Source organism: Myotis yumanensis, unplaced genomic scaffold (assembly GCF_028538775.1).
Source record: "Myotis yumanensis isolate MYYU_CA2020_CCGP unplaced genomic scaffold, mMyoYum1.0.hap1 SCAF_2, whole genome shotgun sequence".
Taxonomy (NCBI): Eukaryota; Metazoa; Chordata; class Mammalia; order Chiroptera; family Vespertilionidae; genus Myotis; species Myotis yumanensis.
Genome location: NW_027223753.1, coordinates 21,918,875 through 21,938,114, shown reverse-complemented (window position 1 = coordinate 21,938,114; position 19,240 = coordinate 21,918,875). Strand labels below are relative to the sequence as shown.

The window sequence follows — 19,240 nt, the reverse complement described above, 5'->3', positions numbered from 1 at the left end:
ATATTTCCCAGTTTCTTTCTCCTGATTTGAAGTGCTCAATGGACAGGGTTGATGAGTTGGATATTTGGGAAGACTCGACAGAAGACATAAAAGGGTTATAGAGAAATTCAAGTTTTTCTCTTAAAACAGATTTTGGGTGTATATGTTGTATATATGAATATCTGTTGGTGTATATTATTTGCAATTAATTTTCCCCCCTTGGACCCTGCAGATATGAGTTGAAGGCTAATAATAGTGGCTGTGTCTTGTATCCTCTACTTGAAAACCATTAATACTTTGTTGAAAATTGCTTTGCATTTTGCCTTGGCCACAAACCTTGTGGTCGTGGCTATGGGTATAGAATCAGAAATCTGAGGAAGATCCCACTCTCTCAAACCTCATTGCAGGCGATGGAAGAGAAAACCATGGAGAAGGCGAGACTGTTTTCCTGTAACCCTGAGCTGCCTCCCAAGCAGGGGGTTCACATGGAGGAGGGAGACAGGGATGGAAGCTAACAGCCTCTGCAGAAAGGGGAGACTTTCCTTGGGCAGCCGTAAGGGCTCCAGAGTTGCCACTCTGAGGTTTGATTGATGGTAGCCTGCCCTGCTTCATTGCAAGCCTTGTCCTGGTCCTGCCTGCCAGGCTTTGGGCTCCCCAGGAAGCCATAGGGTTAATGGCTTACCAGCCAACCAGCCAAGTCCCGGGGAGCTCGGGGTACTAATTAATGAGGGGTCCCTGCCAAATCCTTAACCTCAAGGCTTTGTTGAAGATGCCTGGAGCAGGATTACAGACAGTATTTGCAATTCCCCCCCAGCCCTCTTCTCTCTGGCAACCTGCCCTCTCTGGGCAGTGCAGAGGTGAGACTGCCAAGCCTGCAGCAGAGGTTGGGGTGTCTGGGGCTCCATGGACGAGTAGTTTGTTTTAGACCAGACTGGTCTTTTTCATCTCCCTTGGGCTCAGCAGGATTTGGCACACAGTAGGTGTTCAGTGCAACTTGGATGAAGGGACTGGAGTCCTCCCTGCCCTTATTCATTCCACAAATATTTCATGAGCACATGTTATGTGACAGACACTGACCTGGGTGCTGGGAATATAGCTGTTAGCAAAACAAAGCCACTGTCTTCACAGAGGTTACATGCTAATGAGAGAGACAGGAATGGGCTTGAATAGTGAGTTTAGAGTTCAAGGAAATCGGTGCTAGGTAGTGCTTAAGACCATGAGACTGGATGAGGTCACAGGGGAGGGAGTCCTCACATTAGATGTTGACCTTAGGTGACACGATGTAGGGCACCTGCATTGCCTGGTGGTGAATGTCAAATGAATGTTGAAAGATAAAACGTCCAAATAGGCTAATGGGCTGCTTGGTTGGGGTATGGACCCTGCAGGCAAACTTTCCAGCTCTGCCTACTGGGGTTATTCCAGCTTTCCTTTCTTTTAAAGCAGCATCCACACACATGTAGTCAGACCTCTGTTTCCTGACGTTGGGGTTTGCTGGCTCTGAGTGAAGTATTAGAAGACTCACCAGAGGTGGGGATTGCTCTCGCCTGGAAGGTGGGGGTTTCATGACCTTGGGAGGTGGTCCTGGCAGGGGAGGGCCCTGGATTGTGTTCCTGGCCCCCGCTTTGCCCATGCTTGCCAACCAGCCATGTTTGAGGAAGAGGCGGCTCCCAGGGTTTGTACCTTCACTGGGCCATCCTTGCTTGGGTTCCTCTGTGTCACCTTCCTGATCTGCTCATGTCAGTTTATTTCAGAAGTAGCCAAGGGCATTCAGGCTCAGCCAAGGGGGAGGCTGGAGAGAAAGCTCTGCCTCTCAGTACCCCTGGAGCAGAGGCGCTCACACCTCCGAGGACCCTCGGTGGGGAGATGGCCACAGAGGGGGACCATCCAAACAGCATGAAAAATGTGCTCCTTGAAGGGTTTGGAATGACACTCCTTTGGGTCTGCAGCGGGGATAGCAAGTGTGTTTGGTGGGGACCCTTGGATCTTTGTGAATTCTTTTATGTTCTCACATGGTTATTATTCTACTCAGACTTCCTTTTTACTGAGGAGTCAGTTTCTCTATGTATGCTTGTCTAGGAAGTCATCTATTTTATGGAGATTGTCAAGGGTAGCCGTGTAGCATTACATATAGTTCCCCCAGGAAACGTTCCTATCCCCACAGTACCTGGGATCACACCCCCTGTCTTGCACCTGCTCCTGTGCATTTGTGTTTTTCTTTTTATTCAGTTCGTCTTGCCGAAGTTTGCCTGTTTTATGGGTCTTTTCAAAGTTCCAATTCTAGGGCTATCAATTTTATTCTTTCCCTATTATCTAACTTATTGATTTCTGTTTTTATCTTTATTCATTCTTTTCTCTCACTCACCTTAGGCTGATATTGCTCTTTTGCTGGTTTTGTGAATTGAATTACTTCCATTATTTCCTGTTTGGTAATCAAAACATTAAGAAACATTTTCCCCTAAGTACAACTTTGACCATATCCCATGAATTTTGATGGATAGTCATTATTGTAGAAAGAATCTCTAATTGCAGTTTTGCTCCTTCCTTGACTCTAGAGATTTTTCCTAAAACTTTCCAGTAAACTTTTTTATACTTAAAAAATTACTATTCAGTTGAATTGTATTTTAATCGGATTATGATTTCTACTTTGGAGAATTTGTTGCTTTTATTTTCACAGTATAAGATCATTTTTATGTAAACGTTCTATGAGTATTTGAAAAAACCAAAGTAGATTCTTTGGTTGAAGGGTAAAACTTTTTAGTATTATTTATTTTTTCTAATATCTTCTTTATTGTCTAGATCAGTGGTTCTCAACCTTCTGGCCCTTTAAATACAGCTCCTCATGTTGTGACCCAACCATAAAATTATTTTCGTTGCTACTTCATAACTGTAATTTTGCTACTGTTATGAATCATAATGTAAATATCTGATATGCAGGATGGTCTTAGGCGACCCCTCTGAAAGGGTCATTCGACCACCAAAGGGGTCGCGACCCACAGGTTGAGAACCGCTGGTCTAGATGATATTTGTCAAGGACAATCAGTGTGTTGATTTTACATTTTCCTATTGTTTTTGTCAATTCATCCTTTTATTTCTAAGTTTTATTTTATATATTTTGGTGGTGTACTCTTCAGCATGTATTTTTAGCATTAGATCTTCAGAGCAAATTACATATATTTTTCAATATAAAAATTATGTTTATCCCCAAAGGTTTTTTACCTAAATTTCTACTTTTATAATAATATTACCACCTTTATTTTCTTTTAGTTTTGCATTTATCGAGTCCCTGTTTGCCACTTTCTTTATTTTTAATATTTCTATGTCATTGTTTTAGATGTATTTCTTAGTACAAGATATAATTGGATTTTTATTTTTAAATCTTTCCTGAGAGTCTTTATTCTTTAACTGGAAAGTTTATTTCACTCATATTTTTTTGTGCTAACTGATATACTTGCTCTTTTGTGTAATTGTATAATAGTTAGTGCTTTGTGTTTTTTAGCTTTCTTAAGTCTTTTCCTTTTCTGTCTTCAAGTGTAAGTTTTCTTTGTCTTTTCTGTGATTTTTATTCTAGTAGTTAAAGTTACTTCAGACCACATTTTAAACTGTGTTATTTTTTATTTAGAGAAAAAGGAAGGGGAAGAGAGAGAAATATTGATGTGAAAGGAAAACATTGATAGGCTGCCTCCTGAATTCCCTACTGGGGATTGAGCCCAAAACCAGGGCATGTGCCCTGGCCAGAAATTGAAGCAGCAACCTGTCAGGCACACCAGCCAGGGCTTAAACTGTATTTCTCTGTCAATGTCTTGTCTAGTTAGCCTTTTTGTTAATCAGGTCTCTGGTATTGCACCTTATAGAAATTCCTTAGTGATTGTAGCATGTAGGCATCTCTCTCTTTCCTAGTTTCCAACATGGACATACAGTCTCCCTTTTTATAAACCTTAGGTTATTTCCATGAGAATTTAGGGGGTTAGGTTGAAGGGGAGCTTAATGTATTGTCTTGCCTCTCCATTTTGACATGGACATTTCTCTTAAGATTTTTATTCTTTTCGATGCTATTATATACAGAATTATTTTTAATTTAATTTTTAAATTTTCTTGGATATCTAGAAATACAGTATCTTATATCTTGTGACCTAGCTGAACTTGTCATTAATAGTCCTAATGGTTTTTTATATCTCTGAATAAAAACAGTTTTAGTTCTTTTCCAATCTAGTTGCTTTTAATTAAATCTTTTTTTCCCTAATTGCACTGGATAGAACCTTCAGTACAACATTGAATAGAAGTGGTGAGAGTGGACATTTTTGTCCTGTTCCTGATCTTAAAACATTTAGTCTTTCCCATTAACTATGATGTTAGCTCTAGGTGTTTGGCAGGTGCTCTTCTAATGAAGGTTTTTAAGTGAAGGATTCTGGCACAATCTGGCTGCAGTATGGAAAACCCACTGGGGTGGGGGCCAGACTAGTGACTGACAGGCCAGGCAAGAGACTGTGGCGCTTGAAGTGGAACAACGAGGAGAGGAGATGCTGTGGATTTGTGTGATGTTCTGGGAAAGCGTTGCCCCCGGAGTTAAGGGTGGATTTATAGGGACTGTGGAGTGGGAATAAGAAAAAGGAAGGGGTGGAGGTTGACTCCACAGTGTCTGACTTGGAAGCAGAAAACAAACCATATTGGCCCAGTGAATCTAGTTTCCAGTAAAATGTGTTCTCTCAGCCTATCAGGCTGTTTGCCGCACTGACGTTATCCTTCATTCATCTGGCAGAACAGGTAGGTCACCTCCTGTCACAGTGTTTTCCCAGGAGACAGTAGGGTACAGTGGGGACAGGCCTAGATTTATATGCAGCTCGGTTCTGCATTTATTTGCTCTGTGACCTGCCCAAGTTTGGCCTTTCTGAGCCTCATCTATAAAATAGAGGTGACACTGACCTGCCTGACAGGGTTGTAGCATGTGAGCCACCTGCTACAGACCCCATAGTGCTCCACAGACATTATTTGCATTTTCCCCTGCCCTTCTGTTCTCAGGACCTAGAAACTCAGACTGTTTGTAGAGGACTTTGGTGCCTGTCTTGACATATCATCTGTGGCTCAACCGTTAGACTTTTTAGACTTCAGGGATTGGGTTCACAGGAAGACATTCCCTCTGGGTAGCATTACTGATCCCATGGTAGCCCATCTGTGGGGACAGCCACCAGGAAGCCTGCAGTAGGCTTTCTGTGTTTATTGTCAATGACTTGACTGACAGGTATAAGTTTTGTAATTCTGCTTTCTGTACATTTTTAATGCATTTCTTTTTTCACTTCGACTCTCATCCTCAGTATCCTCATCTCTGAAGTGGGTATATCAGTATCTATCTCATAGAATTAAATTAAATAATGTACGTAAACTGCTTTGAATTGTGATGATACATAAACAAAAGGAATACTTAAATATTTGTAGAAAAAAATAAAACACAGTTAAGCAAAAAGACACACACACACACACACACACACACACAAACGCAAGTGAATTTATAAGTCATGAGATAGAGCGGTGGCTCTCAACTGAAGGCAGTTTTGAGCCCCAGGGGACATTTGGCAATGTCTGGAGACATTTTGGGCTGTCAGACTAGAGAGAGGCTGTGGCATCTAAAGGGTAGAGGCCAGGAATGCTGCTAAACATCCTACCTGGCAGGGGACAGCCTCCCACCACAAATGCCAGCAGTGCTAAGGTTGAGGAATCCCAAGGGAGTTGATTGAGGAGTCAAGGCCTTTAGTGTCAGACACCTGGATTCTAATCTCATTTCTGTGTCGGTGACCTTGGACAAATGAGTCAACCCACCTGAACCTCAGTGTCCTCCTCTGAGAAAGGGAGGCTTCTCAGCAATGCAAGGTACTGAACGCTGCACCTGGCATCGTTCATGAAGAGGTGCCAGCGGGCACACTGTGCACAGCTTGTTCTATATGCAGATGCCATTCATCTCCCAGTGACTCCCTTTCTCCACCAGGGGTTCATCGCCATCTTCTTGAAAGCATCTCACATTTCATCTAGAGCTATTCACAAGCAGCAGCATCCCAGGGTGCCAGGAGGCAGCGTCTGGCTGCTTGAAATTAAATTTACAATAGAAGCTGATCAGATTCTTCGCATAATGGATCAGGGTGGGAAATGGGAGTAGGAGCTGGTCCTGAAGGCCGGGAAGCCTGTAGGAGTTTGAAAATTAGCAAGGAAAGAACAAAGAGCCTTCCAGAGAATGCAGTGTCAGCCCGGCCTGGATGAATTACGGAAACAATCCCATCTCTGCTTTCGCACAATGAGATGGCCTTCCCATGCTGGCAGACGTCCGATTGCATTGCAGTTTAATATGAAATGAAGTTTTCTAATGGAACACAGCGAGCATAATCTATGGAGACATTGCTAATAAACTGCATCACTGTACATTGGAGGGTTGATAGGGCGCCGGTGATGACTGCACCAGTTAAGCACATCTAAGCATCCCTTAATTTAGACATTTGGGCTCACGTTATGGGAAGCACTACCACTTGTTCCCTCAATTACTGGCAATACACATTCTGTCATCAGCCTAAGGTGGAACGCAGTTAGTCATTTGGAGCTAGTTGCAGATTTCACTCAACTGGCGTTAGGCACCTGTTTGGAAGTTGTAAAAAATTCACCCAATTTGCCAGATTTACCGTCTTATGAATACAGATCACAGCAGAGGCCCCTAAAGAACCTGTCTGTTGGATTCCTTAAAAAGTGTGCCTTGTATATCAGTCGGGTTGTCCTGGGAGGACAACCCCAGAGTTCCTTGAGAATGAGCTTTGCAGGCTGGAGGCGGCTGGAAGGACCCATGGGATGAGGGAGCATCCCTGATTAGGACCGAAGCAGAGAGAGGACACTGGAGAGGAGAAAGAAGAAATGATGACACTGGTCACCTGTAATGGGTCAGACACCATGCTGGACTCATTCATTCATTCATTCATTCACTGTTATTTATTTAAGATGTATTGAATGCCTACCAGGAATGCCAAGTGTTGGGGATACAGCAGTTAACAAGACAGCCTCTGATTTCAAGGAATTTATGATCTCTTAAAGGAGACAATACAGATAGTCCATGATGCTGTGACTGAGGAATCTGACCTAGTCTTGAGGAGATCTTTGTAGATTCTGATCTGGGGGCCTGGGATGTCTTCCCTCCACCTACCCTTTGTTTAGTTATCATTCTTCATATCTCAACTTACTAATCACTTTCTCACCCAGCAGGTCCTCTGAGACAACTCTAATTTTCAATCTAGTCAAACCCTCCTGTGATGATAACCCCTCAGATTACACATCCATCCTTCATGGTTTTACATGTGCATGTGTGTGATAATTGGATTTGTGCTCATTTCCGACAAGACTGCAAGCTTCTTGACTGCAGGGACTATTTCTGTTTTACTCTGCATTGTGTCTCCAGGGCCTGGTTCCATAGTAGGTGCTCAACAAATATTTATGGAGTGAATGAATGAATGCTCTCTGGAGGAAATTAGGTCCCTGATAGGGCATGGAAGGAGGGATGGGGAGAGAGTTTCAGGCCAAGAGAATAGTGTGTGCACAGGCCTAGGCAAAACAAGAGAAAGGCAGGGAGCTCAATGACAATGGTTGGGGTGTAGTGGGAGGTGGGTATGTGGCGGAGCCATATCGTTAGGGGTCCTATATGCTATGCTGGGGAGTTTGTGATGTATCCTAAGGGAAGTAGGGACATACCAAAAAGTCTTAACCAGGCATTCCATGTGTTATCTAAAATAATTCAACAACCCACCCATGAGATGGGGGATATTAATTTTCTTTGCAGGGGTTTAGTAAACGTCTCAGTTCTGTAAGCTGCTAAGTGGCTAATGGAGCAGTGGGTCTCATGCAGCCAGAAACCAGGCTTTCTGCTCCACACCAAGAAGCCTTCTCACTGCGTGGGACTCATTTGCATTCACTTCATTTCCTTTTTAAAAATTCATTCCATTTTCCTTGTTAAGCAGTTTCTTTAAAATGGTAGAAATAACGGGAACTCGCTACTTCTAAAAAGTCAGGCCATGCAGTCGTGTATCGAGTAAAAAACGCAAGTGCCTTCTTGTCCCAGCCCCGCTCCCTGGAGGTAACCGCTGTTAACAGTTTGGTGTGTGTCCAATTTCTTTTTAACTACAGATTCATTAAACTGCCCATGAGGCTTATTGGGACATCCATCAGCCCTTTAAAAATTGTTCTGATGAATTAAGTGTAAACTAATTAGAAACATGGATTCAATTACCCTCGAAACACACAAGGGTTTAATAATTAATAGGAAGAGGGCTTGAGGCCAAAGGCATTATGGATTTTATCAAAACCCTAACATCTGAGAAGTAAATATGTTTGATTCATCCTAAATGCCGGCAGATTTGCCGTCCGGAGGCAAACCTGTTGGTAGGAGCTTTGTATTTAATCAGGAAAGTTATCTGTGATTAATAAGGAGTCATCTGAAGAATGGAGAGGCCAAAGCCTGCTGGACAGGGCTGCCTGGGACAGGGCAGCAGCCTGTCTTTCTGAGTTATCGCCCTTGGTGTTATTCATGGTGTTTCACCAGGCAAGCTTGGGGGATTCACGGAGGTTCCCAGTGAGATTGCTGACTCCTACTGTGGGAACAATGCTGGGCCAAAAACACTGCAGAATTGTGGGGGGGGGGGGGGGGGGGGCGGGCATTATTTATCCTACAGTGGTTCTCAACCTTCCTAATGCCGTGACTCTTTAATACAGTTCCTCATGTTGTGGTGACCCCCAACCATAAAATTATTTTCGTTGCTACTTCATAAATGTAATTTTGCTACTGTTATGAATTATAATGTAAATATCTGATATGCTATGTGTTTTCTGATGGTCACCACCCACAGGTTGAGAACCGCTGCGTCTAGGACCATGAGCTGTGATGCCTTAGGTAGACAGACCCAGAGGAGGGTTGGGAGGTTGGAATAAATATTTACCTGTTGTGTACCAGGTGCTTATGGGCCATCTCTCATTTAATCCTCACAATTTTCCCAGAGGTAAGAATATTGCCTTCAGTTTGATTTCTAAGAAAACTGAATCTCTAAGAAGCCACATGCCTTGGGCAGCTGTATTCAAACTCCTAGATTCTGCTGATACCAAGTTTACACAGGTTGGCACAGCCACATCAGGGATGAGGGGGTTACCGAAGGGGAGGAAGCAGGGTCTGCCTGGCTTGGGGCTTGGGACACCCACTGCAGTGACCCAGGGGGCATCCATGAGCTCCATCACCGGATGCCAAAGGGTGGGTATGAGCAAATGTGGTTGGGGTTGGACCCTGTGGTTCAAGGTCAAAGTCTGTTTTTGTAGTAAAACCTTACCTTGCTCATTTGCCAAATCTGCTAGTTAATAGCAGCCAAAATTTAAGGCACTTTGGAGCCTGAGTCTCAGGCAAAAGGCCTGTGCTGCCTAAACCCCTCCCCATGATGGGTCCTGTCCACAGTGTCACCAGGGTTGGTCAAAGAGTCGACTTTCCCCCAGAATGGAATTGGCCACTCCATGGCCCTCATCTGGCCTTTGCTGCAGGTGGTAGCCAGAGGGCTGTTGCTGAGATAAGAAAGTGTCTCCTTTATATCCTTAACCCTTGTTCCCTGAACCTTGGGAATATCAGAAAGTGCTGTGCAAGGGACTCTCCTAACTGGGGATGTTGTCCTCATGGTGTAGGCAAGTTTGGACATGTAACTCCAGACTTTACTCCATTTCTTTGTCTGCAGAAATGGCACCCAACTAATACCTCCCAAGTATTGAGCTCATCTTCTCTTATTGAAAAGAAAACCAGTTCTCAGTTTACATATATATATATATATTGCCTCTGGTTTTCACCTAGTCCTGTTCCTTCTTGGGGCCAACGGCATTCTCCTGACTTGTAAATTGAGGACTTAAGTTTAGCAGAACTCCAAAGCCTCTTCCAGCCCTGAAATGGTGTGATTGAGCGATGCCGGAGATGTGTGCAGAGGGCTGTAAAACACTCTGATCTTCTCGGATTATTTCTGCCCATGCAGTTACTGCTCTTGGCACTTTCAACAGTTCCACCATTTGTCTTTGGCATCAGAATTTATTTTCCAGTGGCCTGTTAAGCAGTGTGGATCATTCTTGCTCCTCCTCCACATTGTAGAGTTGTCTGAGGGAAGCAGCTGCCCAGCCAGGATGATATTTCCCAGCCCTCACCCCCTTGCATCTAGACCAGTGGTTCTCAACCTTTCTAATGCCGTGCCCCTGCAACCCGTTAATACAGTTCCTCATGTTGTGGTGACCCCCAATTTCATTGTTACAAATTGAACATAATTAAAGCATAGTGATTAATCACAAAAACAATATGTAATTATATATGTGTTTTCCGATGGTCTTAGGAGTCCCCTGTGAAAGGGTCGTCAACCCCAAAGGGGTCGCGACCCACAGGTTGAGAACCGCTGATCTAGATGGTGCTGTAGTTTAGTGGTCAGTAGAAAGTGGACAGAGGTAATTTACACCCCTCCCAGGCCTGGCCCAGAAAAGCACCTCTGAGATAATTCTGCTTTGTCTTTTTCCCTGGAGACAGGAACTGTAAGAAATCTGGATGCCTGGATGACTTTAGGCAGTAGAACCTGCCCCCTCCCCCACCTGCTGCTGATTGGCTGGATTTTACATTAGTGAAACATAAGCTTGTACACAGACTTAGACTTCTGAGAGTCCGGGGTTTATCTGTCTTTGTAGCTTGTGTCTCCTTAGCCATAGAGCCATTGCAAACTTGAGTGTTGGTATTTAGGAATTTATTTTAGAACCTAGAAGTAGACGAGGATTCCAGATAGCACAGTTCATAGCTTTCCAGAGTTGACACTTGGTCTTGTTTGCTTTGGGAAGATGAAGCTCCTGGATGGTCTGGCCTTTGTGCCTAAAGCTTAGGCCATTGCCCCATAGGTGCAATATATTTTGAAGCAGTTTTTGTGCTTCTGACTTTTAGTGGATTCTTTTTAGCACCAAAATGTGGTTCTGCTTGTAGTCCTGACCCCCATCTCATCCCCTGCAGCCCCAGATGAGTACACAGTGTGGTGTGGTGGTTAGGAGAGAAACTGTGGAACCAGTGCACTTGGGTTCAAGTCATTGTTCCGCTTCTCACTGGCTCTGTTACTTTGGGGAAGTCACTTCTCCCTGAGGCTCAGTTTCTGCACCACCAAGTTGGGTTTCTAGTAGCACATACGTTGCAGGGACGATGTGAAGATTCAACTACCGTACAAGGCACAAGCTATGTGAAGATGCTGGGCATGTGGCAAGCACTCAGTAAATGTTGGTTGTTTTATCATCACTATCCTATCCAAAGCTCACCTCTTCTAAATACTTCCACTCTGGTCCAAGCCACCAGCACCTCTTGCCTTGATTATCAAAACTGGCCTCCCTGCTATCGCCTCTATCACCATCAACATGTCCTTAATACCGGAACTGAGGGGATCTTTTAATTTTTCACATTTTAAACAACAAACTTTTAATTAAAATAACTAGAAATTGTTTTAGATTTATAGGAAAGTTGTGAAGATGGTACAGAGAGTTCTTATACACCTCTCACCCAGACTTCCCATATTATTACCATCTTACCTTTGTATGGTATGTTTGTCACAGTTAATGAATCAATATTGATATGTTGTTATTAACTAGAGTTTGTATTTTATTCAGATTTCCCTAGTTTTTACATGATGTCTGTGCTAGGATCCCATCCAGGATAGTCCATTATGTTCAGTTGTCACGTCTCCTTAGGCTCCTGTTGGCTGTGACAGTATCTCAGACTTTCTTGATTTTGATGACTGACAGTGTTGAGGAGCACTGGTCAGGTATTTTGTGTAATAGCCTTCTGTTTGGGATTTGTCTGATGTTTTTCTCATGATTAGGCTGAAGTAATGTGTTTTAGAAGGAAGATCACATTTTCATTACATCATACCAGGGGTGCATACTATCAACATGACTTATCCCTGAAAATGTTGACCTTGATCACCTGGCTGAGGTTGTGTTGGTCAGCCTTCTCCACTGTAAAGTTACTCCCCCTCCATGTCCTCTTTGAAAGGAAGTCACTTATGTGCAGCCCACACCTATGGAGTAAAGTTATGCTTCATCTGTAGGGTAGAGTATCTACATAAATTATTTGGAACTCTTCTATAGGAGAAATCTATTTTTCCTACATTCATTGATTTATTGATATCAGTATGGATTCATGGGTATTAATTTTGTAATTTGGTTTATAATCCAATGTTAGTTTATTTTGTTGCTTAAATTGCTTTGGCCATTGGGAGCTCCTGTTTCCTTTGACATTTCCCCTTCGTTGTCAGTTTTCATTATTGGTGGTGTTATTGCTGCTGTTGGACACATGAGCTTTGGTTCCTTTAATGAAAAAATGGTCTTAGAAACCAAGATCTGGCACTGGGTATACTCATTACTATTTGGGTATCATTGACAGAGCAAGGAAATAGATGTACATACACTAACCCATGTATCTACACATACCTGTACATTTTTATCTGTATCCATCTATCTAAATTCAACTAAACAGGAGTTGATACTGAAGTTTCCAACTCTCATCCATTACCAGCAGATTTCATGGATTATTCTAGCCTCTTCCCCTTGCTGTTCTGGAACCTTCCACTCTAACAGTGAGGAACTGCGCTCCCACCATCCATTTACTAATTGTTTAAGTCTAGGGTACGTGTGTAGGGTATCAGATCATTAAACTGTAACCCAATGGGGAAGTTTGTAACTAGAGAATGGTGATTATGTGCAGTTCCTTTTGCCTTCAGTCTTACAGATTCTAGTCATTGTGAAAGTTACTTAGATAAGGACTAAGAGGAAAATACACATCAGGGAAAATACACAGTGTGGTGTGTAAGGGGTAGGATTTTAATAGAGTGGCCAAGGAAGCTCCCAAAGAAAGTGAGTAAAAACTTGAAACAAGGTGAGTGTGATGTCTCCACCTATTTTCAGGTGGCTCCAGGGCTTGGGTTGTGTTTCCTTTCTCAGGGCCCAGCAGATTTCATTACGGAAATTTAAGAGTGAGAAAACATATTCAATGGTAACTTAAGGTGACATGGGAAACACTCAGACACATGTATGGCACCTGTCCCCCAAGAGCTCTCCTCCCTGGTTCCCAGGGTAACATGATGAAGGTGATGAAGATACGGTCTGGGTGGAATTTATGATGCCCCTGAGCACCTTGAAGGCTGGCAGTACAGTGTTTTCAGTTCTGCTCGAAGGAGAACATGTCTTCACAAGGTTTATGTAGGCGAGCTTCTCTGCACTTGATGGGCTTTTCCTGTCCCTCCTGATTCACTCTTCCTCACCACCATCACCACTTTTGTCCCCTAATGAGCATTGGTGGCCTCATCAAGCAGTCTTAAAGGAAGGAAGACAAAATTGATTTTGTCCCAAAGGGCTCTCAGCTAGTGGTCTGGGGGCTTTGTGATGCCCTGACCAATCAGTGGAGGCGCATCCAACCTCTGTCTTCTCCAGCATCCTGTAGCCACACATCACAGGCAAGGTGGATCTTCGACTTGTATAAACTCTATGCAGTGGAGGGGAAAGGTGACAGATCCTGGCGCCAATAGCCTAGCTGTATTTCATTCATAACAGGATTTCATTATAGTCCATAGATAAATTCAGAAAGCAAGAAATCTGTGAAGGCTCTTAGGAGGTGAGAGAAGGAAGCAAGAGGAGTTCTTGCAGACCAAGGTGGGTTTAGAAATAGCCACCAGCTGTAGGACTCCACCCTTTAAGAGCCAGGAATCCAATAAATACCTTTTGGGGTCCCATTCTGCAGAAGAGAGAGCTGTGGTTCAGAATAGGGAATAAGCACCGAGCTAATAAGAGGTGGCCGAGTTCTCAGTATCCCTGCTCTGAGCAGTGCTGCCCTGCCACATGGGCTACTGGTCCAGTGATGGAAGGAGGCAGCCTGAACAAGGAGCCCGTGGTCCGAAAGGGCATCTATGGATGAGAGGAACCCTGCCAGGGATGTGATTCCTCTTCCACAGCCCCCGCCTTCCCCTCACCCCCAAACTGGAATTTACCTGAACTTGGGCCTAAAGGAAAGGAGACCGGAGAAGCTGTCTTCTCTTTGCGGAGCTCCTCCAACTTAAGCTGGGTGAGACCTCGCCATGGCAGATTATTTCCAGAACCCCGAAGGAGCAGGTTCCGTCTATTTTGGAGTATGTAGAAGAGTAAAGATTTTCTTTAATTAGATAGTGCCGGATAGATTTAATTAAAGCTTCAAACCTGCAATTTTCTTTGTTTGATTGATCAGTTGGTGCTGATTGCCTGGAGTAATTATGAAGGGGGAGGTGGCCTTTTCAAAGTCTGGTGGCGATAAGAAGCAGACTGACTCACCTCCTGGGTACTTGGCTGTCAGAATGGAGTCTGAGAAGGTTTATATTGCACAAATGTGTGTGAGCTGGTCAAGTGAAAAATAAGGTATTTAAATTCTTACACCTTTGTCTAAATCGTGCTCCTGGCTGCTGTGCTTCCGTGGAAAAGTTTCCTTTTCCCTCCTTTCTCCAAATGTGATCACACCCCTGAGACCAGATGGTATTCTGTCACTTTTGTCTTTCTTTTGTGAAATAAGTGAAGCACATTGTTGGGAGTGTCTCTTAATGGCCTTTTAAAATGGCCAGAGCCCACAGAGGACCAGGGGAGAAAGACGGCCTCTTATGGACGCAGTGTGAGCTTAGGGACCTCAGAAGAAGTGGTTTTTAAACTTCTGTTTCAAATACAGTTGACATACAATGTTATATGAGTTTCAGGTGTATAACAGTTATTACAATGTTATCGACTATATTTCCTGTACTGTACTTTACATCCCCGTGACTACTGTTATGACTAGCAATTTATACATCTTAATTCCCTTCATCCATTTACCCATCCCCCAACCCCTCTCCCATCTGTTGAGCATCAATTTGTTCTCTATAATAAATGAACAAACACACTCAGAAGGAGTTTCAATCCCAGCTCTGTGACCTGGGCAGTTTCTTTTCCCCTTCCCCTTCCCCTTCCCCTTCCCCTTCCCCTTTCCCCTTCCCCCTTCCCCCTTCCCCCTTCCCCCTTCCCCCTTCCCCCTTCCCCCTTTAAAGAGGGAGACTCATTGAGAGGATCCGGGAGTGGATCTGTTTCTGTATCTAGTGTTCAACCTGTTGCGGGTTCTCACTGAATGTCTGTCCCTTTCCCTTCCTGTGCTCTGTTGCCCCATTGAGGTGTCTCCACCATGAAAGTTTCATGAGCTCATGGGACTGTCTTGCTCATCATCACAAAATAGCCCTTGGTGCACTGCTTGGCACATGGCAGGGCTCAACAAGTAGTTGTCCAGCAGATGAATAAATGAGTGAATACCTTGTGTGTTTAGATCCCTCCAAAGTGGGTGACACCAGTATAGGATGGAGAAGCTGGCTCCATTCATGAAACCTACTGGGCACAGGATGAGCAGTGAGGAGGGTCTGCCGCTGGAAAGCATTGGTGGGAGAAACCAATCTCTTTTCTGAACTGGTCAAATGATCCCTGAGACTGAGTTCACTTCTAAGCTTGTCACTGGAGGGGGATGATAAGGGTGATCGTCAAGACTGTGGCAGCAGAGAAGAATGTTTGAGTTAAAAAAACAAAACCTTTAGGTTAAAAAATACAACTGCCTGTGCATTATATGTATATCACCGTATAAGAACATATACTCCAGTGAAAAAGATCTGAGGGAAACACAGTAGCTTGCAGATAAGAGAGGTGTTAACAATGGCTGGATTATACATGATTTTTTAATCTACCTTATTAAAAAACTAGTGGCCCAGTGCATGGGAGGGGGTGCGGGTCCCTCAGCCTGACCTGCACCCTCTCGCAATCTCGGACATCCCTCTTGCAATCCAGGACTGCTGGCTCCTAACTGCTCGCCTGCCTGCCTGCCTGATCGCCCCTAACCATTCTGCCTGCCTGATCGCCCCTAACCGCTTCTGCCTCAGCCCCTGCCACAGCGGCTTCATCCAGAAGGATGTCTAGAATGATGTCTGGGAGGTCATTCAGCTGCCTGGTCTAATTAGCATATTATACTTTTATTTTGTAGATTATTGTAGATGTTTTGTCATAAGGTTGTGTTATTTTTACAATAAGAGTGCACTGCTGCTGGGAATGCAGACTGGTGCAGCCACTGTGGAAAACAGTATGGTGTTTCCTCAAAAAATTAAAAATGGAACTTCCATTTGACCCAGTGATCCCACTTCTAGGAATATATCCCCCCCAAAGCAGAAACACCAGTCAGAAAAGATATATGCACCCCTATGTTCATAGCAGCACAATTTACAATAGCTAAGATTTGGAAACAGCCTAAGTGTCCATCAGCAGATGAGTGGATTAGGAAACTATGGTATATCTACACAATGGAATACTACGCTGCTATAAAAAAGAAGGAATTCTTAACATTTGCAACAGCATGGATGGAACTGGAGAGCATTATGCTAAGTGAAATAAGCCAGTCAGAGAAAGATAAATATCATATGATCTCACTCATTTGTGGAATATAATGAACAACATAAACTGATAAACAAAAATACAGCCAGAGTCATAGAAGCATCGGACAGACTATCCAACCTGTGAGGGAAGGCAGAGGATGAGGGGGTAAGAGATCAACCAAAGGACTGTATGCATGCATATGAGCACAAATAATGGACACAGACAGTAGTGGGTGAGGGTATGTGCTGGGGGAGGGAGCGGCCAGGGAGAGGTCCATGGGAGAAACAGGAGACTTATGTAATACTTATAAACAATAAAGAATTATTAAAAAAAGAATGCACTTTTAAATAATATTTTTATTGATTTCAAAGAGAAAGGGAAAGGGAGAGAGAGAAATAGAAATATCAGTGATGAGAGAGAATCATCGATCGGCTGCCTCCTGCACACCCACATTGGAGATCAAGCCTGCAACCTGGGCATGTGCCCTGGCCTCCTGTTCATAGGTCAGTGCTCAACCACTGAGCTATACCTGCCAGGCAAGAATGCATTTTTAATGGCTACAAAGTTAAAGGAAAAGGAAAGGAAAAAGCTTAAATGTTTTCCTCCCCACCCACACCCACAGAGGGACATTGACAGACTGAAGTGGGCCCACAGGAGAAGGACCAGGATGAAGAGGGCTTTATTTAGTTTATATTTCGAGATGGGAGTTGAAGGACTGTGGAGCTTACGTGGGAAAAGGGGACTCTTAAGGGAGATGTCAGAGGCTGGGAGAGAGAACTGTGAAGCTGACATGAGATGGTGGCACTCAGGCTGTGAAATGGAAGTGGCAGGGGAGCAAACCTTAAGTCATTTCTGGCACTTATATCTGTCTAGAGTTGAGGATCCCTCCCATAGGAAGCACCGAACTTCCTGCATTTGAAAGAATTGGTGCAGCAGTTGGAACTTCTAGGGCTGCCCCTCTCTGGGCCACAGACACCCCACCTGCACGGTGGGTGCTGTTCTCTGTGACTCAGTGATTCTTCCCCTCACTCTCCCTCCTGGAGGGTGGTACACGTGCACTTCACAGAAACCATTGCTTTGATTGGTTTTCATTTACTTTTGGAAAATTTAAACCACATTAAAAAGGAAGTGTTCATTTTATGTGGATCATAAAATGTGGGGTTTTAGAAGATTGACGGTAGTCTGGATGGGTGCTTTGCATGATTTAATGTGCATGCAAGTCCCCTGGGGATTTCGTGCCAATTCAGATTCCACAAGTTTGGGGTGGTGCCCAACAGTCTGCAGTTCCAGTGAGCTCCCTGGTGATGCCAAGGCCACCGGTCATGGTCTACTCAAGATGATCTCCGATGCCCTCCCACAGCTCCTGGGGCCCTGCCGCTCTAGAATGGCAGAAAGTTGGTTGCGTATGTACAAGGCCTTGGTCCATCCTTTATAGAGTCTGTTAAATGGAGAGGGACCAAGTAAGAGTGAGGACCCCGGCATGAGTGAATCCAGGCAGGACTTACAAATGGTGTTTTTATAGAAATAGAACTAGGCATTCATTGTTCAGATTTACATCTTCTGCACATGTATATCTCCGTGCCAGGACTGTTGATCATTTGCAAATAATGCTCTCTTGTCTTCACCCTACTTTTATGGCTAATGATGTGTGTTTCATTCTGACCAAGCATGAATTTGAGTAAACATATATTTCTCAATATTTTCACTCTGATCACTGCCCAGGGCTGTGAGTCATTGAAGGAAATCCTGTGTGAGGGAGGAGGATCATTTCTGGAGTCCAGCCCCTAACACAGCCTTCTCTGCTGCCCACTTAGGCTGGCGGGTGAGCATGTTATCCCCGAGTGTGCCTCCTCTGCTGGCCCAGGGAGCCAGCACGACTCCATGAATCTACATGGGCACGATGGGCTTGCCAATACCATTGATCGCCACCCCTTCAGAGCACAGTCATTTCATTCTCATTTCCAGGGATTTGTGGTGTTTCTAATTTGGTATATTGAGTATCACTCTCTACCACCCACTCCTGCCTGCTGCAGACAATGCTGTTCCTCAGACCCCACGCTCATCCTGCCCCAGCCTGACTCTGTAGAGGGTGGCTCAGGGCTTACATCCTGGGCTCAGGATCTGGGCACCCTGGACACTAAGGTGCCTGCTGTGCTGTGGTGTGCCCAGCCTCCTGGCTGGTTCATGCCCTGCTGGTCCCCAGCCAGCTCTGAGCCCTGGCTCCCTAGGCCAGGCCTAGATTCACTTGAGTCTTGCTAGCCCACTTATCCCAGCAGCTGACTGCTCCTGACTTCTGACTCCAATTCAGACTCGGCCCTCAGGGCCCTGTAGCCTTAAGCCTCAAGCTTCATTGCATGCCCCACTCCCCCAGATTGGATGCTGAACCCAAACTTTGATTCTTCTCCCTCCCTTCCATCCTGTGCCCCTTCCCTCCTCTGACTTGGAGGGTGTTTCATGAGGCCAGCAAACAGGGAATGTGAGCGGGAGGCAATTCCAGGGCAGAGAGGGGGAAACAGAACTGAGTGAGCAAGGGTGGGACAAATCAAAAGCAGGCTTTGTAATGGTGTTCCTAATAATAAAAATGAACACTTATATACTTGCATATATAAAATTGATATGCCTGTGTGTGTTTTTGTATAAAATGCACACACATCATAGCACGTATATGCCTGGCGTTCGTCTAATGCATGTGGATTAGTGCTCTGAGCAGCCCTGAGAGGGGAGTGTTACTACTATCCCCATATTATGGTTGGAAACTGAGGTGAGGAGGACTGAAGTGACCGCCAAGGCCATGCAGCTAGTGAGTGGCAGG

The 19,240-nt window shown here is 44.4% G+C and overlaps 1 protein-coding gene across 1 annotated transcript in view; it reads left to right on the top strand.

Annotated features, from left to right (window-relative positions):
• Positions 1–19,240, top strand: part of CSMD2 (CUB and Sushi multiple domains 2) — a 552,912-nt gene that overhangs the window by 60,998 nt on the left and 472,674 nt on the right. The window lies entirely within an intron of this gene.